A 15014-nucleotide genomic window follows, 5' to 3' on the forward strand; every position below is an offset into this window, starting at 1 on the left:
TTCCACAGCTTAAATCCATCCATCTGGAGTCTGATGTTTGAAACGGTTATTTCTAGAAGTCTCTGATGATACAAATCAAAACAATTCATAATACAAAACCCTAAAAAGTGACAACAAATACGTTTTTTATTTTTCTCTCTGGAATTAATTGGCCTTTAATTTCGTACCTTACTGACTTCGATTTTTAACACCACATCTATTTTTTTTAATGTGAATAAGCCTAATGCACAATGTTCAAAGAAAAGTATTAAATTTAAAATGAAGAGAAAACCTGAAGAGATCTTCTCTTAGTTAATAATTATTTCTATGGGGGCACCTGGGTGGCTCAGTGGGTTAAGCCTCTGCCTTCGGCTCAGGTCATGATCTCAGGGTCCTGGGATCGAGTCCCGCATCGGGCTCTCTGCTCAGCAGGGAGCCTGTTTCCCTCTCTCTCACTCTCTGCCTACCTCTCTGCCTACTTGTGATCTCTGTCAAATAAATAAAAAAAAATTATTATTTCTATGACTTTATTTCTCTTAGTCATTAATGTTAAATTTAAGTGAAAATGTTCTTTTTAACATTTTTTGAAATAGTTTTACCAATTTAAACATGTCCCTAGCTTCACTGAGATATTATTGTCATATGTGTGAGTTTAAGTTTTATAATATGATGATCTGATACACATATATTGCAAAACAATTATGACAATAAAGTGAGCTAACACCTGTAATCCCCTCACATAGTTACCTTTTTTATTGTTGTCCTCATAACATTTAAGATTTATTCTCTTAACCTTAAATTATATAATACAGTATTGTTAATTATAGTCACCATGCTGTACATTAGATTCCCAGAACTTATAGCTGAAAGTTTGTACCCTTTTCCCAACATCTCCCCTTTCCCCCAACTCCTCCAGCCCCTGGAAACCAGCATTCTAATCTCTATTTCTATGAGTTGGGTTTCCTAGTTTCCACATATAAGTGAGAACATATAGTATTTCTGTCTGAATTATTTCACTTACTGTAAGCCTTCAAGGTCCACCCATGTTGTTGCAGAAGGCAGGATTACCTTCTTTTTTATGGCTGACTAATATTTCATTGGGTATACATTCCATACTTTCTTTATCTATTTATTTACCAATGGACATGTAGGTTGTGTTCATATCTTAGGTTGTGAATAATGCAGCAACAAACATATGGGTGGAGATATCACTTGATGATAATGACTCCATTTCCTGTGGACATAAACCCAGATGTGGAAGAGCCCGATCACATGGTAGATTTTCAATTTTTAATTTTTTGAGCCTCCATACTATTTTCCACAGAGGCTGTACCAATTTACATTCCCACCAAAAGTGCACAAGGGCCGCCTTTTCTTTATATCCTCACCAGCACTTGTTGTCTCTTGACTTTTTGATAATAGCCATTCTAACGGCTGTGAAGTAATAGCTCCTTGTGGTTTGATTTGCAATTCCCTAATAATTAATGACACAGAACATCTTTTCTTGTGCCTATTGGTCATTTGTATGTCTTCTTTGGAAAAACGTTTATTCAAGTCCTTATGCTTTTTATTCAAGTCCTTATTTAATTGGATTGTTTGTTTTTCTACTACTGAGTTATATGAGTCCTTATATATTTTGATTACTAATCCCTAATGAGATGTATGATTTGCAAATATCCTGTCTCATTTCAAAAGTTGCCTTCTCATTCTATTGATTGACTGTTACTTATGCCGTACAAAGGTTTTTAACTAAAAGTAGTCTTACTTATCTATTGTTGCTTTTCCTGCTGTGCTTTTGGAATAATATCTAAAAAATTACTGATGAAACAAATTTCAAAGGGCTTTCTTCTAGTACGTTTACAGTTGCAGGGCTTACATTTAAGCCTTTAGTCCAGTTGAGGTAATTTTAGTGACACTGTAAGAGAGGGCTCCAAGTTCATTCTTTTCCATGTGGATATCGTTTTCCTTCATTTCCCCATTTAGTATTTCCGGTTCCCCTGTTAATTACCAGTTGACTGTATATGTATGAGTTTAATTCTGATCCTTCAATTCAGTTACACTGGTGTATATGTCTGTTTTTATGGTTGTACCATACTGTTTTGATTATTATAGCTTTGTAGTATAGTTTGAAATCAGGTTATTTAATGTCTTCACCTTGTTCTTCTTCAGGATTGCTTCGGCTATCTGGGGTCTTTTATGACTCCACACAAATTTAAGGATTTTTCTTCTATCTCTGTGAAAAATTCCATTAAAATTCTGATAGAAATTGTATTGAACATATAGATGGCTCTTGGGAATATGGACATTTTAACATTTTAAAATTTTTCTAATCTATAAACTATGAATCTGTAAATTTGAGATATCTTTCCATTCATTTGTGTTTTCTTCAATTGATTTCATCAATGTCAGTAATCATCAGTGTATAACACTTCTACCTCCTAGGTAAATTTTATTCCTAAGTATCTTATTGTTTCTGATGCTATTATAAATGGGATTATTGCATTTGCTTTTCAGAGAAGTTGTTGTTAGCATATAAACCACAACTGGTTTTGTATGTTGAGTTTTGTATCTTGCAACTCCACTGAAGTTGTTAATTAGTTCTAACAATTTTTTAGTGGAGTATTTAGGATTTTCTATATATAAAATTGTATCATCTGCAAACAAAGAAAATTTTACTTCTTCCTTGTTTATTTTATCTTGCCTAATTGCTCTGGCTGGGACTTTCAGTATTATAAGGATAGGAATGGTGAGTGGCCACTTTTGTCCTGTCCCTGATATTAATAAAAGAGCTTTCAACCTTTTACTGTGAAGTACGATGTTAGCTGTGGGTTTTGCATTTATGACCTTATTATGTCAAGGTATGTTTCTTCTCTACCCAATTTGTTGACAGTTATTTTAATCATGAAAGGATGTTGAATTTTGTCAAATGTTTTTTTTTCTACATCTAGTGAGATGACCATGTGATTTTTATCCTTCATTCTTTTAACGCAATGTACCACATTTATTGATTTGCATATGCTGTATCATCCTTGCATCCCAAGGATAGATTCCACTTGATAATGGTATGTGATCCTCTTAATGTGTTCTTGAATTCAGTTTCCTAGGTTTTTTTTAAAGATTTTATTTTTAAGTAATCTCTACACCCAAGGTAGGGCTCAAACTCACAATCCCAAGATCAAGAGTCAAATGCTTTACTGACTGAGCCAGCCAGGTACCCCAGTTTACTAGTATTTTTGTTGAGAAATTTACATCTATATTAATTAGGGATATTGGCCTTTAGTTTTGTCTTCTGTTAGTGTCTTTATCTGGCTTTGGTATTAGGGGAACACAGCCTCATAAAATGAGTTTGGGAGTATTTATTCCTCTTCAAATTTTTGGTGTAGTTTGAGAAGGATTGTTGTTGACTATTCTTTAAATGTTTGATAGAATTTACCAGCAAAACCATCTGGTCCTGTGCTTTTCTTTGTTGGGAGTTTTTGATTAGTAATTTGATCCCCTTACTGGTTATGTGAATCTATCTTTTCTACCCTTCTCAATGCAACTTTTCTTACTTCTGTGCTATACCCAGGTGCTGTAATCCCTCACCAGGAATTATTTGATCTTATGAAGGTATTTTTTGAGTGTGGATAGTTGTTCCAGTTGATGTTTCTTAAGGGAGGGGAAAGCAGTAGGAATTCATATGCTGACATTGCTCCCCCCCCCAAAAAAAAACCTTTTCTTATTAATAGGTTATTAAAAGAAAGCTCATCAAATAAATACCCAGTTTTTGAATTCTGGGAGGAAAAGCATTCAGGTCTCTGATTGCCAAGCCAACTCACCACATTTGTCCTTCATGGCAGAGAAGTTAAAGTACAGAAAATAACAAAAGAGGAGGAGGAGTCAAGATGGCAGAGAGGTAGCAGGCTGAGACTACTTCAGGTAGCAGGAGATGAGCTAGATAGCTTATCTAAAGATTGCAAACACCTACAAATCCAATGGCAGATTGAAGAGAAGAACAGCAAGTCTAGAAACAGAAAATCAACCACTTTCTGAAAGGTAGGACTGGCGGAGAAGTGAATCCAAGGCAATGGGAACATAGACCCCGGGGGGAGGGGCCGGCTCCCGGCAAGCGGTGGAGCAAGGAGCACAAAATTGGGACTTTAGAAGTCTGTTCTGCTGAGGGACATCACTCCAGAGGCTAAACCAGGGTGAAACCCATGCGGGGTCAGCGTGGCCTCAGGTCCCGCAGGGTCACAGAAGGATTGGGGGTGTCTGAGTGTCGCAGAGCTTACAGGTATTAGAAGGGGGAAGCCGGCTATAGAGACAGAGCCGAGGAGTGAGTTCCCAACTAGGGGTTACCTTGAATGGGTCGCAAGCTTTGTGAGCTCAGAGTGCAGCCAGAGGCCACAGAGAGGGAGTAATTGGGCATTGTTCTCTGAGGGCACACTGAGGAGTGGGGCCCCGGGCTCTCGGCTCCTCCGGGCTGGAGACCGGGAGGCCGCCATCTTCATTCCCGTCCTCCGGAACTCTATAGAAAGCGCTCAGGGAACAAAAGCTCCTGAAAGCGAACCCGAGGGGATTACTCAGCCCGGCCCCTGGTAAGGGCGGGGCAATTCCGCCTGGGGCAAAGACACTCGAGAATCACTACAACAGGCACCTCCCCCAGAAGATCTACAAGAAATCCAGCCAGGACCAAGTTCACCTACCAAGGAGTGCCATTTCAATACCAAGGAGAGCAACAGAATTCCAGAGGAGGAGAAAGCAAAGCACGGAACTCAAGGCTTTCTCCCCATGATTCTTTAGTCTTGTAGTTAATTTAATTTTTTTTTCTTTTTCAATTTTTTTCTCTTCTTCTGCTAAATTTTTTTAACCTTTACCCTTTTTTTTAACGTTTTTTAACTAGTTCATCTAATATATATAATACTTTTTCTTTTTTATACTTTTTCTTTATTCATTTTCTTTTTTAATTGTTTCTTTTCTTTCTTTCTTTTTTTTTTCTTTCTGAACCTCTCTTTATCCCCTTTCTCCCCCTCATGATTTGGGATCTCTACTGACTTGATCAAAGCATATTTTCCTGGGGTTGTTGCCACCCTTTTAGTATTTTAATTACTCCCTCATATACTCTTTTTTTAAAAAAAAATATTTTATTTACTTATTTTACACACAGAGAGAGAGATCACAAGTAGGCAGAGAGGCAGGCAGAGAGAGAGGGGGAAGGAGGCTTCCCGCTGAGCAGAGAGCCTGACCCTGGGATAATGACCTGAGCCAAAGACAGAGGCTTTAACCCACGGAGCCACCCAGGTGCCCCTACTCTTTCATATACTCTTATCTGGACAAAATACAAGGAGGAAAAATTCACCACAAAAAAAAGAACAAGAGGCAGTACCAAAGGCTAGGGACCTAATCAATACAGACATTGGTAATATGTCAGATCTAGAGTTCAGAAGGACGATTCTCAAGGTTCTAGCCGGGCTCGAAAAAGGCATGGAAGATATGAGAGAAACCCTCTTGGGAGATATAAAAGCCCTTTTGGGAGAAATAAAAAAACTAAAATCTAAGCAAGTTGAAATAAAAAAAGGTATTAATGAGGTGCAATTAAAAAATGGAGGCTCTCACTGCTAGGATAAATGTGGCAGAAGAAAGAATGAGTGATATAGAAAACCAAATGACAGAGAATAAAGAAGCTGAGCAAAAGAGGGCAGCTACAGGACCACGAGGGGAGAATTGGAGAGATAAGTGACACCATAAGATGAAACAACATTAGAATAATTAGGATTCCAAAAGAAGAAGAAAAGAAGAGGGGAGCAGAAGGTATACTGGAGAGAATTATTGGAGAGAATTTCCCCAATATGACAAAGGGAACAAGCATCAAAATCCAGGAGGTTCAGAGAACCCCCCTCAAAATCAATAAGAATAGGTCCACACCCCATCACCTAATAGTAAAATTTACAAGTCTTAGTGACAAAGAGAAAATCCTGAAAGCAGCCTGGGAAAAGAAGTCTGTAATATACAATGGTAAAATATTAGATTGGCAGCTGACTTATCCACAGAGACCTGGCAGGCCAGAAAGAGTTGGAATGATATATTCAAAGCACTAAACGAGAAAAACATGCAGCCAAGAATACTATATCCAGCTAGGCTATCATTGAAAATAGAAGGAGAGATTAAAAGCATCCAGGACAAACAAAAACTGAAAGAATTTGCAAACAACAAACCAGCTCTACAGGAAATATTGAAAGGGGTCCCCTAAGCAAAGAGAGAGCCTAAAAGTAGTAGATCAGAAAGGAACAGAGACAATAGACAGTAACAGTCACCTTAGAGGCAATATGATGGCACTAAATTCATATCTCTCAATAGTTACCCTGAATGTTAATGGGCTAAATGCCCCCAATCAAAAGACACAGGGTATCAGAATGGATAAAAAAACAAAACCCATCTATATGTTGCCTCCAAGAAATTCATTTTAAGCCCGAAGACACCTCCAGATTTAAAGTGAGGGGGTGGAAAAGAATTTACCATGCTAATGGACATCAGAAGAAAGCAGGAGTGGCAATCCTTATATCAGATCAATTAGATTTTAAGACAAAGACTATAATAAGAGATGACGAAGGACACTATATCATACTCAAAGGATCTGTCCGGCAAGAAGATCTAACAATTTTAAATATCTATGCCCCCAACATGGGAGCAGCCAACTATATAAACCAATTAATAACAAAATCAAAGAAACACAACAACAATAATACAACAATAGTAGGGGACTTTAACACTCCCCTCACTGAAATGTATAGATCATCCAAGCAAAAGATCCACAAGGAAATAAAGGCCTTAAATGACACACTGGACCAGATGGCCATCACAGATGTACTCAGAACATTTCATCCCAAAACAACAGAATACATATTCTTCTCTAGTGCACATGAAACATTCTCCAGAAAAGATCACATCCTTGGTCCTAAATTAGGTCTCAACCAGTATCAAAAGATTGGGATCATTCCCTGCATATTTTCAGACCACAATGCTCTGAAGCTAGAGCTCAATCACAAGAGGAAAGTTGGAAATAACCCAAATACATGGAGACTAAACAGCATCCTTCTAAAGAATGAATGGGTCAACCAGGAAATTAAAGAAGAATTGAAAAAATTCATGGAAACAAATGATAATGAAAACACAACGGTTAAAAATCTGTGGGACACAACAAAGGCCATCCTGAGAGGAAAATATATAGCAGTACAAGACTTTCTCAAGAAACAAGAAAGGTCTCAGGTACACAACCTAACCCTACACCTAAAGGAGCTGGAGAAAGAACAAGAAAGAAACTGTAAACCCAGAAGGAGAAGAGAAATCATAAAGATCAGAGCAGAAATCAATGAAATAGAAACCAAAAAAAAAAATAGAACAAATCAACGAAACGAGGAGCTGGTTCTTTGAAAGAATTAATAAGACTGATAAACCCCTGGCCAGACTTATCAAAAAGAAAAGAGAAAGGATGCAAATAAATAAAATCATGAATGAAAGAGGAGAGATCACAACTAAAACCAACGAAATATAAACAATTATAAGAACATACTATGAGCAACTCTACACCAACAAATTTGACAATCTGGAAGAAATGGTTGCATTCCTACAGACATATAAACTACCACAACTGAACCAGGAAGAAATAGAAAACCTGAACAGACCCATAACCAGTAAGGAGATTGAAAGTCATGAAAAATCTCCAAACAAACAAAAGCCCAGGGCCAGATGGCTTCCCGGGGGAATTTTGCCAAACATTTAGAGAAGAACTAATTCCTATTCTCCTGAAACTGTTCCAAAAAATAGAAATGGAAGGAAAACTTCCAAACTCATTTTATGAGGCCAGCATCACCTTGATCCCAAAACCAGACAAGGATCCCATAAAAAAAGAGAACTACAGACCAATATCCTTAATGAACACAGATGTGAATATTCTCACCAAAATACTAGCCAATAGGATTCAACAGTACATTAAAAGGATTATTCACCACGACCAAGTGCGGTTTATTTCAGGGGTGCAAGGTTGGTTCAACATCCGCAAATCAGTCAATGTGATACAACACATTAATAAAAGAAAGAACAAGAACCATATGGTACTCTCAATAGATGCTGAAAAAGCATTTGACAAAGTACAGCATCCCTTCCTGATCAAAACTCTTCAAAGTGTAGGGATAGAGGGCACATACCTCAATATCATCAAAGCCATCTATGAAAAACCCACCGCAAATATCATTCTCAATGGAGAAAAACTGAAAGCTTTTCTGCTAAGGTCAGGAACATGGCAGGGATGTCCATTATCTCCACTGCCATTCAACATAGTACTAGAAGTCCTAGCCTCAGCAATCAGACAAAAAAAGGAAATTAAATGCATCCAAATTGGCAAAGAAAAAGTGAAACTATCACTCTTTGCAGATGATATGATACTATATGTGGAAAACCCAAAAGACTTCATTCCAAATCTGCTAGAACTTATACAGGAATTCAGTAAAGTGTCAGAATATAAAATCAGTGCTCAGAAATGCATGGTGTGCATTTCTCCACACCAACAACAAAACAGAAGAAAGAGAATTTAAGAAATCAATCCCATTTACAATTGCACCCAAAACAATAAGATACCTAGGAATAAACCTAGCCAAAGAGTCAAAGAATCCATACTCAGAAAACAATAAAGTACTCATGAAAGAAATTGAGGAAGACACAAAGAAATGGAAAAATATTCCATGCTCCTGGATTGGAAAAATAAATATTGTGAAAATGTCTATGCTACCTAAAGCAATCTACACATTTAATGCAATTCCTATCAAAGTACCATCCATCTTTTTCAAAGAAATGGAACAAATAATCCTAAAACTTATATGGAACCATAAAAGACCTCTAATAGCCAAAGGGATATTGAAAAAGAAAGCCAAAGTTGGTAGCATCACAATTCCAGACTTCAAGCTCTATGACAAAACTATCGTCATTAAGACAGCATGGTACTAGCACAAAAACAGACACATAGATCAATGGAACAGAATAGAGAGCCCAGAAATAAATCCTCAACTCTATGGTCAACTAATCTTCAACAAAGTAGGAAAGAATGTCCAATGGAAAAAAGACAGTCTCTTTAATAAATGGTGTTGGGAAAATTGGACAGCCACATGCAGAAAAATGAAATTGGACCATTTCCTTACACCACACACAAAAATAGACTCAAAATGGATCAAGGACCTCAATGTGCGAAAGGAATCCATCAAAATCCTTGAGAAGAACACAGTCAGCAACCACTTCGACCTCAGCCACAGCAACGTCTTCCTAGGAACATCGCCAAAGGCAAGGGAAGCAAGGGCAAAAATGAACTATTGGGATTTTATCAAGATCAAAAGCTTTTGCCCAGCAAAAGAAAAAGTTAACAAAACCAAAAGACAACAGACAGAATGGTAGAAGATATTTGCAAACTGCATATCAGATAAAGGGCTAGTGTCCAAAATCTATAAAGAATTTAGCAAACTCAACACTCAAAGAACAAATAATCCAATCAAGAAATTGGCAGAAGACATGAACAGACATTTCTGCAAAGAAGACATCCAGATGGCCAACAGACACATGAAAAAGTACTCCACATCACTCGGCATCAGGGAAATACAAATCAAAACCACAATGAGATATCACCTCACACCAGTCAGAATGGCTAAAATTTACAAGTCAGGAAATGACAGATGCTGGCAAGGATGCGGAGAAAGCGGACCCCTCCTAGACTGTTGGTGGGAATGCAAGATGGTGCAACCACTCTGAAAAACAGCATGGAGGTTCCTCAAAATGTTGAAAATAGAACTACCCTATGACCCAGTAATTGCACTACTGGGTATTTACCCTAAAGACACAAACGTAAGGATCCAAAGGGGCACATGCACCCGAATGTTTATAGCAGCAATGTCTACAATAGCCAAACTATGGAAAGAACCTAGATGTCCATCAACAGATGAATGGATAAATAAGAGGTGGTATATATATACAATGGAATACTATGCAGCCATCAAAAGAAATGAAATCTTGCCATTTGCGACGACGTGGATGGAACTAGAGGGTATCATGCTTAGTGAAATAAGTCAAGCTGAGAAAGATAACTATCATATGATCTCCCTGATATGAGGAAGTGGAGATGCAACGTGGGGGGTTAAGGGGGTAGGAGAAGAATAAATGAATCAAGATGGGATTGGGAGGGTGACAAACCCTAAGTAACTCTTAATCTCATAAAACAAACTGAGGGTTGCTGGGGGGAGGGGGGTTGGGAGAAGAGGGGTGGGGTTATGGACATTGGGAAGGGTATGTGCTATGGTGAGTGCTGTGAAGTGTGTAAACCTGGCGATTCAGAGACCTGTACCCCTGGGGGGAAAAATGCATGTTTATAAAAAATAAAAAAAAATTTAAAAGAACTATTTCTGGTTGTTCCTTCTGTACATACATGCATAATCAAAATATGTGTTTAACAGATTTTTTTAAATCAACATTTTAGATCATAAAATAGGAAATACTAAAGATAATCACCAGATACTCACATTAAAAGGTGCCCAATGAAGATATCCCATATGATTCCCACAGCCCTGAATCACATTAGACTTGGATTCCTGATGGCTGCATAGACCCTCCACTAGGACTCTCTTTGGTTGCCACAAAGATATTTCCATCAGCCCTTACAGGTCATGGCCTCAGCTTATTCCCTCCTCCCTATCTGGAGCTCCTAGAATGTATTTCAGCAGGGTTCAAATATTTTCTGAGAGAAAATAAGTCAAACAATTGTTCTATGTTACTGCTCTTCTTTGGTTATGCTCTACAATCCACAGTATCCAGAAACTTCAGAGATTAATCAGAGATGCCTGATGGCAGGATTCAAATGTCTTGGTTCTACTCTTGCCTTAATTAAGTCCATATCTCTGGCATATTAGTTATGTTCTATTTCCTTATCTAGAATCAAATATGTTCATATCTCTATAGTGTATCAGAAAATGTGGTGGAGAAAAAAATGCATTATCTTGCATAGTTAGAATTTCTCAGTAGAAAACTGATAGATAAGATTATCATTCTTACTATTTTCAATAACAATATATAACCACTTCCTTTAGAGAGTAGTGAGATATTACCATACCCTGAAGATAGCTATATAATTTTCTGGGCCCAGCAAAAAATGAATATGTGGGACCTCTTTTCTAAATTACTAAGGATTCACAGACATCCAAGTCCAGGAAGTAAAGAGAGCCCCAAACAAGATGAACCCAAGGAGGTCCACACCAATGTATGTAATAATTAAAATAGCAAAAGTTAGATAAAGAGAGAATCTTAGAAGCAGGAGAGGAAAAGCAAACACTTACATACAAGAGAAATCCCATAAGGCTATCAACTGATTTTTCAGCAGAAACATTGCAGGCCAGAAGATAGTGGCCTGATATAGTCAAAGTGCTGAAAGGAAAAAAACCTACAACCAAGAATACTCTACCTGAGAAGGCTTTTATTAAGAATTGAAGGAGAAATAGTTCCCCAGATAAGCAAAAGTTAAAGGAGTTCATTACTGCTAAACCAACCTTATAAGAAATGCTAAAGGGAATTATTCAAATGAAAAGTAAAGGTCAGAACTAGAAGTAAGAAAATAATGAAAGGAAAAAATTTCAATGGTAAAAGCAAACATATAGTAAAGGCAGCAGATTAATCTCATAAATCCCATATGGGGGTTAAAACACAAAAGTAGTAAAGTCAATTATATATATATATATATATATATATATACTCATCCAGAGATAAACAAAATTAAAAAATGTAAAATATGACATCATATACATAAAATGGAGGGGGTAGTAAAAATGTAGTGTTTTTAGAATGTGTTTGAACTTAAGTGACCATCAACTTAGACTGCCATACACATAGGAAGCCATATATGAACCCCATGGTAACCACAAACCCAGAACTATAATAGATACACAAAAAATTAAGATAAAGGAATATAAGCATAATACTAAATAAAGCCATCAAACCACAAGAGAAGAAAGTAAGAGAAGAATAAAGGAACAGAGAAGAACTGCAAAAACAACCAGAAAACAGCAAAATGTTAATAAGTAGATATCTATCAATAACTGCAAAAACAACCAGAAAACATTAAAATGTTATTAAGTAGATATCTATCAATAACTTAAATTTAGATGGACCAAATGTTTGAGTCAAAACCCTAAAAAGTCCACCAGAAAAATCTGTTAGAAGTAATAAATGAATTATTACGTTGCAGCATACAAAATTAATACACAGCAATCTCTTGCATTTTTATATATTAACAAATCAGCAGAAAGAGAAATTAAGAGAACAATCCCACTTACAATTACACCAAAAAGAATAAAATACCTAGGAATAAACTTAAACAGGGAGGAGAAAGACCTATATCCTGAGAACTATAAGACACTGATGAAAGAAATTAAAGATGACATAATCAAGTGCTCATGGAATGGAAGAATTGATATTGTTAAGATGTCCATACAATTTTTTAAGTGAAAAAAGAAAATAAAATAAAAGAAAGAAAGTAGACCAATTTGATGGAAAAAAAAAAGTTCCACACTATCCAAAGCAATCTGTAGATTCAATGAAATCTCTATCAAAATTAAAAAAAAATGAGCAGAGAACTCGAATAGATGTTTTTCTAAAGAAAACTTACAGATGGCCAATAGGCACATGAAAAGATGATCACTAATCGCCAGGGAAATAAAACCATGAGCTATCACCTCAAACCAGTCACAATAACAAGACAAGAAATAAAAAGTATTGACAAGGATGTGTAGAAAATGCAACACTCGTGCATTGTTGGTGGGAATGTAAATTGCTATAACCACTGTGGAAAACCACACAGAAGTTCCTCAAAAAATTAAAAATAGAAATACCATAGGATCTAGTAATTCTATTATTGAGTATTTACCCAAAGAAAAAAAAGACACTATTTCAAAAAGATATACTCACCTCTACATTTATTGAGCATAATTTATAATAACTAATTATGGAAGCAACCCAAATATCCATTGATAGATGAATGGATAAAGATGAGGTGGCATATACATATGATGGACTATTACTTGGCCATAAAAAAGGATGAGATCATGCCATGTGCAACAACATGGAAGAATCCAAAGGGTATAACGTTACATGAAATAAGTCAGATCCGATGGAAAAAAGAAATACCATATGATTTTATTTATATGTAGAATCTAAAAAACAAAACAAATGAACAAACAAAAAGAGACTCATAAATATAAAGAACAAATTGGAGGCTGGTTGGGGGAATGAAGCCATAGGTGAAATAGGTGAAGGGGACTAAGAGGTACAAGCTTCCAATTATAAAGTAAATAAGTCACGGAAATGAAAAATACAGCATAAGGAATATAGTTGATAAATATTATAATAACATTATATGGTGGTCTATGGTGACTACACCTATTGTGGTAAGCACTGAGTAATGTGTAGACTTGCCATATCACTGTATTGCATATCCAGATCTAATAGTATATTGTAGATCAACCATATTTTAACAATAAGAGTTTTTTAAAGGTTATGCACAAGAATGTTTATGCATGGCAGTGTTATGCACAACAGCTAAAAACTGGAAACAACCCAAATGTTCTTCAACAGTAGAATGATAAATTGTGGTATGATTATAATATGAAATGCTACTTATCAAGAAAAGTGAATAAACTACAGTTATATGCAGCAACAACAAAAATTAATAAGAACTCAAAGACAGTGACAATAGAGCATTGCACAAACATGGGACCCTTCTGAGCACAGGGCCCTGAACAACTGCCCAGGTTGCACACTCGTGGAGCATAGATACTGGCAAGAAAAAATTAGAAATAAAAATTCCAAGTTTTGTAAACTTGAGTGCGAACTTCATTTTATAACTCAAATAAGGGGCAAAAGTAAATCATTTAATATCCAAAACTGTTTTCCCCTTTATTGTCTTATGTCTCTACTAGGATTAGCCTTTCTGCCCTCACCATCAGTCCAATCACAAACCAGAAAACAAAGAAATTTTTTGTAGAAAAGAGAAATAAAGCACAAAGACACTATTTACAATGTAATTTCAATATTTAAGTAGTTTTATGTCACTTTACAAGTATATGGGCTGCAGAAGAAGGCAACATCCTAAAGAATATTATGCTGGTTTGTTTCTGTTTGCTGTGCTCCTTCCCAGACTAGGTACCTTCTTCACCCTTGTCTTTCCTATTCTGTTACCAAGAAGACTGATTCCCATGGACTACATCGCTGGGCCTCTTTATTGACTAGCTTCCCATTGGAGAAATATTGGAGTTTGGGAGGAGGGAAAAATCTAGGTACTTCTTCCCTACTCTGTTTAGCTCAGTGCTGAAGCTCTGGCAACAGCTGCAGCCCTCCCATCAGAGAGCCCTTCCTCCACGATCCAGTGTTCAGAGGCCTCCCATTAGCTCCCTTGAGGGAGCATAACAATAAAAATTAATTTCTGATGCTGCTACTCTTTGGATATCTCAATATTTCCCTTTAGTTTTGGTCCCTCCAAATCTGCCTATTCCTTCATAAATTGCTCTTCTATTGAAGTATCTTAAACTTTCAGAATGAAATCTGTTTCTCCTGAGAATCTTGACTGGTACATATGATTAAATTTAATATCCTACTTACTTTAATGCTCTCACTCTTTTCTAGGGAAAGTGCCTGTAGTTATCATCACAAAGAAATCTGTGACCCCAAAGATAGTTTAAAAATCACTGCTCTACAAGTACTTAGTCTGCTGAACATATCTTGTTACTTGAGTCAATTCTATTATTTCCACTTTGTGAGTTTCTATCTAGTCTCCAAAATAAGCCTATAATGTGTTTGAAGAGATAAAACTTCATACAACTCTATTGTATTTCCCAGCTCTCCTAAACCCACCAGCAATCACACTATCAACTAGAGGGTATTATGCTGAGCCAAATAAGTCAATCAGAGAAAGACAATTATCATATGATCTCTCTGATATGAGGAATTTGAGAGGCAGAGTAAGGGGCTTGGTGGGG

The sequence above is a fragment of the Mustela putorius genome, unplaced genomic scaffold (assembly GCF_011764305.1).
Source record: "Mustela putorius furo isolate JIRA1106 unplaced genomic scaffold, ASM1176430v1.1 tig00003836_pilon_pilon_pilon, whole genome shotgun sequence".
In the NCBI taxonomy this organism is placed as follows: Eukaryota; Metazoa; Chordata; class Mammalia; order Carnivora; family Mustelidae; genus Mustela; species Mustela putorius.